The following is a 9258-nucleotide window of genomic DNA, read 5'->3' on the forward strand; positions in this document are numbered from 1 at the left end:
GGACTGTAGTACCATGAAGAGGAATAACCATGGGAGACATTCATGTCAGGAGAGTTAGTAAGAGATGGTGATTTTTATATGGAGGAGTGCAGAGATAAAGAAAAGTTGGGATAACATTTTTTTTTTTTTCTGATTTCTGGCTCGGGCTGTTGTAAATGGTGGTACCAATGGTGATACACCCTTCAGGGGACTTTGGCAGTTCATTGTTAGGCATGGTGAGTTTGATGTCACTGTGAGAGACTACTCACCAGACTCCCTTAAACTGGCATGGCAGCAACAACGAATAGATACAAGTTGGCCATGCAACAATTCTTTGGTGTATGATTCGGTGTCCTGAAAAATCAAAAGGACAAAAACAAAATTGTTAGTTCATTATAATGTCAATTAGCTAGTATAGAATGAAATTGTGAGCAGCTCAGCGGATTGATTTCATAATAAGGAGCATTGCTTAGCTCTCCACACATGCCTGTGTTTGTGTATGTGGGTGGGAAACAAACCACACGCTGTCATTCAGCAAACTGCAAGTCCACTTCCCCCAGAGAACCTCATGGACCAGTTTCACCAGGCAGAGTACACAATCTGCTTCTGACTCACAACATCGAATTGTATTTCTTTACTCGGTTATATACTCTCATATCCTGAATACTACTCTCTCTTTCTAGAATATAGTAGTTTAAATGCTTATTTAAAATATAAAGTGTGTTGGCTAACTGAACATAATGAAAAATTAATAAAAAATAAACCAAAATAATTATAGAAATACTAATACTGCAATTTTAGAAACAATAATAAAAACAACAGTAATAATCCTTGTCCCTATGTAACGACTAAGTGCTAAGCTCTGTTCTGCGTGTGCATGTATGTACCTGCGTATGTGCATGCATCTGTGTTATATACTGTGTTGTCTCTGAGTCTAGAAAAAAAGCTTTGATAAAAATTCATTTGATAAAAAATTTGATTTGATAAAAATTCATTTCAGATAAAATTTCATGTCTGATTGATGTGTTGTATAATAAGACAATATAAAATATTTCAAAGATACTGTCTTTGCATTGTATTTTCTTGTTTATCTCTTCAAATCATGGAAATTTTTCACTTATATTACTACTCTCAATATATTCATTTGGGTCAGTAGCATACCCATTCCTAGGGAAAGTCACACTATCATACATTTATGGTATGCATTTTTCATGTCACCTCCTTTAAATAAGCAATGATTTTATTCCATCCATATTTAGGGAAATCCATTGTTAGAACTCTGCCTCTTGTATGAAATTCCATTACAGTGAATTATCAGCAAAGACCATTTAACTGGAATCAATTGCACACCAACCATGTAAGTCTGGTATTTGAAGACAGTGCTTATAATAGCTATATCATTTTGGTCATTGATATCATACATTTTTAGAATACATCCCAAAATAAAAGTAGCATTATCTTTTAGTATAAATATATGCATGTATATCAGACTTAATATTCCCAGGATTTCTACATTAAACACCTCAAGATAAATATTCTCAGGAAGTAATGATCTATTATTTTTGTCTTTCATCTTACAGTCAAAATTTTAATATAAAGATGTAATGTAGGAACATACAAATAATTGAATAGATGTGTAGTCTTACTAATTTTATTGAATAGTTTCCTTCTATTTAAATGTAATTTCCCTTCCGATTAAATCTAAGGAGATATTCTGAATGTTTTATTCATGTACTGAGAGATGTGACAGAAAAATGAAAAGAATATTTTTCAAACTAGTTAAGTCAAATTAGTGCTGCATAATGAATTTTCAAAATCTTGACAAATGTAAAATGGTAAAAAATATTTGAGCATATTGCAGTCACTAGGTAAAGTGCATGGAAGCCTTTCTTTTACCTGGGAGGCAAGTTTGGGATATGACTGTGTTTATAGCTAAAGACCTGGTATCTAATGATGACAGCATCTTCTATAATTAGTCTCCAAACTTCTAGAGGTTAGGATGGTGTAAACTGCATGTTACATCTCTTTACTTACATGTAGTATTATTAGACAGAGAATATTTAATGTCACATAGAGAGAAAGGGACTATAACTTTATAAGGGTAGCACAGATTTGGAAGATTTTACAGGATATGTAACATTTGTCTTCCCACTTTTAAACATAGTGTTAGGAAGCGCACCGTTAGAGTATACCTCTTTGGATTCAAGAACAGATTTCATTCAACATTCTGGATGGCCTAGAAGGTATCATTTCATCTATCATTCTAGCATCATGGAAGGATATTCCAGATGCCTGATTGACCAGTTAGGCAAAGATTCTTAAAAGATGGTTGTACACCTGGGTGGCTTAGTTGGTTAAGCACTGGACTCAATCTTAGCTCAGCTCTTGAACTTCAGGTGCCCCATGGAAGTGGAAAGAAAGTAGCAGAACCTAGAAGATGAAGTAGTTGTTGGATTTATTATGGAGTACTTCTAATAGCTGAAGACAAAATGTAGACAAAATATTCTTGTAGAGGCGGCACAAACTGCTTAAAAATGTAAATATAATTGATATATTGTGGATAACTTTGGATATCAGAGTCCATAATCAAAAATACCTTGAACAAACATTTACTGAGAACCTACAATAGGCCAGGGACTACTATGTGATGGCGTTCTGCAGAAAATAGACATTACATATACTTTTGTTTTCTTTTTTTTTTTTTTTTTAAGATTTATTTATTTTAGAGAAAGAGAGACAGGGAAAGGGAGGGAAAGTGTTAAGCAGACTCTGTACCTGTGTGCACAGCCTGACCTGGGGCTTGATCTCATGACCCTGATATGACAACCTGAGGCAAAACCAAGAGCTGGGCATTTAACTGACTGTGTCTCTCAGATGCCCCCACACTTCTCAATACTAAAATCGAGTATGGATTTTTGATGAGAATGAGCATAACAATTGAAATCATTAATGGAAAATGGAAAACCAGAATGACAAAATTATTCTTGGCAGTGAGAAAAAGTCAACAACTTTGGATAATGGTATATTGAATTTGAGTTGTCAATAATATTCATTGATTTTTTATTCATAGATTTTAAAGTCTAACTTATGATCCACCAGTTCATGGAAGGCATCGATGCCCTTAAATCTCAATCCATGTCCTTACCAAATTTTACTGAGCCCTTGGTCAAACCAGTCAAAACAGCAAGACCTACTTAAACATGCATATATCTGCAACGTCATTCAAAGGTTAATCTTTTAATATACCTAATGTTATAGCAAAACAGTGGTCACATTCCAGGCCATCAAAATAGAGTGTAGAGGTTTATTTCATAATGAAGAATCTCAAAATCACTAAAGTAAAACAGAAAAATACACATTATTTATATTTTATCAGGGACATATTTGTACATTTGCTTCCCAAAGGGAAAACCAAACCACATTTCATTCAAACTTAAAAGAGTTTTTTTGTTGTTGTTTTTAAGATTCATGGTGCTTGAACTTACAACCCTGAGATCAAGGGTCACATGCTCTACTGACTAAGCCAGACAGGAACCCCAAACTTATGAATAGTTCTTAAAGAAGGCACATAACTTGTTTTATATGTTATTTATTTTTCATGATTTGCAGCAGTGTTTTCTTAAATTCTCTCTGTGTGTATATGTATGTATGCATGTATATCTATTTATTGGAGGGATAGATCATACATAGTGAATTTGTGTACATAGAGTAAAGGGAACACTTAAGTCACTACCCACATCGAAAAAATTTCATTATTTAGGAAACAATATGATTCTCTGTATAAAGAATTAATGAAATATAATTCAATTTTGAGGAGTTAATAAAACTGGCCCAATTAAAATATATTCTCATTTTAACTGAATAAAATTTTCATTTTTTACATTTAAATGCTGATATTTACAAATTACAGATTAAATTATAAATACAGATTAAGCTAGTTTTTATAGTATATCATTACTGATGATTTTAGAAAGATGTATAAATAATACATTTCATTTTCTTTAAGCTTTATCCAAATAAAAAATGAGACAGAAAATTGAGTTCCATATGCTATTCATTTATTCAGGTATTTAAGGGATAATATTGAGCAACTACTATATAGCAGGCATTGTGTAGCCATTCAGTTTATACAGAGGGCAAAACAATGATTTCACATTGGGAAGTTTAAGTTCTGATGAGTTAGAATGACCATAAAAAATAAATTTAGTTCATAAGTTTATTGAATATGTAAAAGATGAAAAGTGATTTGCAGAATACATCAAAGGACAGCACAGTAAAGAGAAATAGGCAAGTCGGGGGTTACTGAGATTTTAAGTACACTGTTCAGGGTGGGTCTCATTTAAAAAGTGACCTTTGACAAAAGATTGAACTGCATTTAAGAATACGGAATTAAGACTACATGGAGCTAACAGCTTTCTCAATAGACCAATATCATCAGTTGATTCAAACAAATAAATGGCCATGTTGTAAACCAAGCCCACTTCCAAAGCTGGTTGAGAGTCTGTTGACTTGAACTGCAAAATATGCATCATTCTCATTTTATTATGCTTCTAAATGTAAATGAGTTTGAGATTTATGCCACTGAATTTTAGCTCTATTTTTTTCTATTTTAGGAAAAGAGTGGAGTTCATGATGGGGCATGAGAATCACAGTTTCACCAGTGATTTCATTCTTTTAGGACTCTTTTCTTCTTCTCAATCAAGTCTAGCTTTCATCTCCTTTATATTCATCATTTTTATTATGACTATAACAGAAAACACAATCATGATCCTCCTTATCCTCAGGGACTCAAGACTCCATACTCCAATGTATTTCCTGCTCAGCCATCTGTCTTTCATGGACATCTTGCATATTTCCAACATTGTTCCCAAAATGGTCACTGACTTTCTTTCAGGCAGCAGAACTATTTCATTCGCAGGTTGTGGCTTCCAGATATTTCTATCCCTCACCCTCCTGGGTGGTGAGTGCCTTCTCCTGGCGGCAATGTCTTACGATCACTATGTAGCCATCTGTCACCCACCGCGCTATCCCATTCTTATGAATGACTATGTCCGCATTCTCATGGCTAGAGGGTCCTGGATTGTTGGGACCGTCAACTTCATAGTCCACACAGCTTATGCACTCCAGTTGCCCTTCTGTGACCCAAGAGCCATTGATCACTTTTTCTGTGAAGTCCCTGCCATGTTGAAGTTGTCCTGTGTGGACACAACACTCTATGAACAAGGAGTTCATGTAAGTGGCTTAATTTTTCTTAATTTTTCTCCCTTCCTCCCTAATCCTTGCTTCTTATGTCCAAATTCTCCTTACTGTTCTTCAAATGAAATCATCAGAAGCACGGAAAAAGTCATTTTCTACCTGTTCTTTCCACATGATTGTGGTCACAATGTACTATGGGCCATTTATTTTCACATACATGAGACCCAAATCATACCACACTCCGGGCCAGGACAAATATTTGGCAATATTCTATACCATCCTCACACCCACACTGAACCCTATCATCTACAGTTTTAGGAATAAAGATGTTCTGAAGGCAATGAAAAATATGCTCAAAGTAACTTTCTCCATTAAAGATAGTAATAAAAATGCTTGAAGCATGTGTTTTCTATATCAATATTCAATGCTTAGAGATTATCCATTAGTCATATCTTTAGAAAGAAAATCAAGGTTTCTATCCATCAAGAGTGGAAAGTGGATTTTTCCAAACCTCCAATGAAAATAAAAAAAAGTTTTACAGGTATTTGTTTTATAAATACATACATCCAGAAATGCACTGTTCCCTCCCATGAAAAATTCTAAGAACTTATAAAAATTGGCTTTTATAATACAATCACGTTATATGGGATCTATCCATATAACTTTTCTATTTCATGAAACAGTAAAATTATAATTCCAAGGTTACAAGCAGCTATCAAAAATTCATAAAAATTATAGGCAAAATGGGTGCAGGTGTTCAAGAGGTAAAAATTCCAGTTATATGATACATAAGTTAAAAATAAGTAAGTCCTGTGATGTAATTAATGTAGAGCATGGTGACTGTAGTTAACAATGGTCAGTTGTATATAAGAAAGTGGCTGAGAGTCATGATCCTGGAGTCCCAGGATCGAGTCCCGCATCGGGCTCCCTGCTCAGCAGGGGGTCTGCTTCTCCCTCTGACCCTCCCCTCTCTCATGCTCTCTCTATCTCATCCTCTCTCAAATGAATAAATAAAATTAAAAAAAAAAAAAGAAAGTGGCTGAGAGTGTAGGTTTTAGTAGTTCTCATCATAACAAAATGAATTGTAGCTCTGTGTGGTGACAGATGATAACTAAACTTATTTTGATAATTATTTTATAAGATATAGATATATCAAATTTTTATGCAGTACACCTAAGAACAGTAGAATTATATCAATTATACCTCAATAAAACAGAAACATAAACCAATGTATTTTAGTATTTAATAAATCATATATTATTATGTATTTTAATATACTAATACATTATGTAACTTATTTGATATACTCAATGCATTAAATATTATTTAGTAAGAATAACATTTATTAAGCGTTATTGAAGAACTAGCATTCAGTTTCTATTAATATGAGCTCTAAATCATGAAAACACTTCCCTTTGAAATCCACCATCCCTGTTTTCTTGCACAATGATGTAAACAAATATTGCATGTAAGAACCTCCATACATTAATTGCATCCCTGTCCTAGTTCTCCTGGATCTTTTTTGTATTGTGAATGTCTGAGTGAGAGGGCTACACCTCTGTACAGAGAAAGTGATGTAGAGGGGCCAAAAACAATCCAGCAGGCACAAGCAACTTCTGTTTTTGCCCCCTTTCAAACTTAACTGAGAGGGAATTTGGGAAACAAAATGTCAGAACTACATTAAATCCCAAACCAGTACAACGACATGCATCACTCTGCCCTCACCTGGACGTTTTGAAGAAAAAAACAAAACTTTTCAGAACTCCACTTGAAATATCCATTGTTCATTGAATAGTTTGTTTTGAAACCTTTGTTACTGAAGTGAGAAATATATATACATACACTTACATATATACATTAGTTGTGGTACAATGAAAGTACTCATCCTTTCTAGAAGCAAACACAAAATATTTAATGTGTGTATTAAAATTGTGTCTTGTTTTAGGTACACATATAGGGTTACATTTTGTAACATTTTTAGCATTTTATCCTAAAAATTAGTGCAAAGAAGAAAAATATTTTTTATATTATATAAGTAGTTGCTCCCATTTTAGAGGCATAGATATTTACAATTGTTAGATCTTCTTGTTGGATAGACCCGTTAAGTAGGATATAGTGTCCTTCCTCATCTCTTACAATCTTTGGTTTAAAATCTAATTTGTCTGATATAAGGATTGCCATACCAGCTTTCTTTTGGTGTCCATTAGCATTGGAAATGGCTTTCCACCCCCTCACTTTTGATCTGGGGGTGTCTTTGGGTCTAAAATGAGTCTCTTGCAGACAGCATATCAATGGGTCTTGTTTTTTAATCCAATCTGATAGCCTATGTCTTTTGATTGGGGCATTTAGCCCATTTACATTCACGGTAACTACTGAAAGATAGGAATTTAGTGCCATTGTATTGCCTGTAAGGTGACTGTTACTGTATATTGTCTGTGTTCCTTTCTGGTCTATGTTGCTTTTAGGCTCTCTCTTTGCTTCGAGGACCCCTTTCAAGATTTCCTGCAGGGCTGGTTTTGCGTTTGCAAATTCCTTTAGTTTTTGTTTGTCCTGGAAGCTTTTTATCTCTCCTTCTATTTTCAATGACAGCCTAGCTGGATATAGTATTCGTGGCTGCATATTTTTCTCATTTAGTGCCCTGAATATATCCTGCCAGTCCTTTCTGGCCTGCCAGGTCTCTGTGGATAGGTCTGTTGCCAATCTAATATTTCTACCATTGTAGGTTACAGACCTCTTGTCCCGAGCTGCCTTCAGGATTTTCTCTTTGTCTCTGAGACTCATAAGTTTTACTATTAGATGTTGGGGTGTTGACCTATTTTTATTGATTTTGAAGGGGGTTCTCTGTGTCTCCTGGATTTTGATGCCTGTTTCCTTCCCCAAATTAGGGAAGTTCTCTGCTATAATTTGCTCCAATATACCTTCTGCCCCTCTCCCTCTTTGTTCTTCTTCTGGGATCCCAATTATTCTAATATTGTTTCGTCTTATGGTATCACTTATCTCTCGAATTCTGCCCTCATGATCCAGTAGTTGGTTATCTCTCTTTTTCTCAGCTTCTTTATTTTCCAACGTTTGGTCTTCTATATCACTAATTTTTTCTTCTGCCTCATTTATCCTAGCAGTTAGAGCTCCATTTTTGATTGCACCTCATTAATAGCCTTTTTGATTTCGACTTGGTTAGGTTTTAGTTCTTTTATTTCTCCAGAAAGGGTTTCTCTAATATCTCCCATGCTTTTTTTCAAGCCCAGCTAGTATCTTTAAAATCATGATTCTGAACTCTAGGTCCAACATCGTACTAATGTCCATATTGAGTAGGTGATTTTTTTCATCTTGTCATTCTGTGCAGAGCACAATAGATGAATGAGAGAACAAAATGCTAAGAGGGTAACAATGACCCCAGAAACATATACACTAAACAAATCAGAACAGACCTGAAACTGGGGGAAGAGAAATGGAAAGAAAAAAAGAAAAGAAAAGAAAAAGATTAAAAAAAAAACAGGATATGATCAAATATGATCAGGCTGGTTCATAGATCCGTGCCACACACTAGATTTTGGGTGTATTTTGGTCTGTTAGAAGAAACTGCATCCCAAAAGTTTAAAGAAAGAAAAACTGGGCGCCTGGGTGGCTCAGTTGGTTAAGCGACTGCCTTCAGCTCAGGTTATGATCCTGGAGTCCCGGGATCGAGTCCCGCATCGGGCTCCCTGCTCGGCGGAGAGCTTGCTTCTCCCTCTGACCCTCTCCCCTCTCATGTGCTCTCTCTCTCTCTCTCATTCTCTCTGTCTCAAATAAATAAATAAAAATAAAAAAAAAGAAAGAAAGAAAAACTTACATATGTACAAAAATAAGGTTAAATATGATGAAGCAATGGAATATGACTGGAAAGATGAAAATTATAAAAGAATTGATAAGAAGTTGTTTGAAAAAAGAAAGAAGAGGAATAAAAAATAAAAAAGAGGGCGAGAATGTGATCAGGCAGGAGACTAGAACAAAGCCATACACTAGAGATTTAGGGTATATTTTGGTCTGTTAGAAGAAACTGTATTCCAAAATTTTAGAGAGAAAACATATATATATATATATATA

General features: G+C 34.7%; 1 pseudogene; it reads left to right on the plus strand.

Annotated features, from left to right (window-relative positions):
- Positions 1 to 4608: 4608 nt before the first annotated feature.
- LOC123325311 lies at positions 4609 to 5527 on the plus strand (annotated as a pseudogene).
- Positions 5528 to 9258: the final 3731 nt, after the last annotated feature.

This window comes from Neomonachus schauinslandi, chromosome 7 (genome assembly GCF_002201575.2).
Source record: "Neomonachus schauinslandi chromosome 7, ASM220157v2, whole genome shotgun sequence".
In the NCBI taxonomy this organism is placed as follows: Eukaryota; Metazoa; Chordata; class Mammalia; order Carnivora; family Phocidae; genus Neomonachus; species Neomonachus schauinslandi.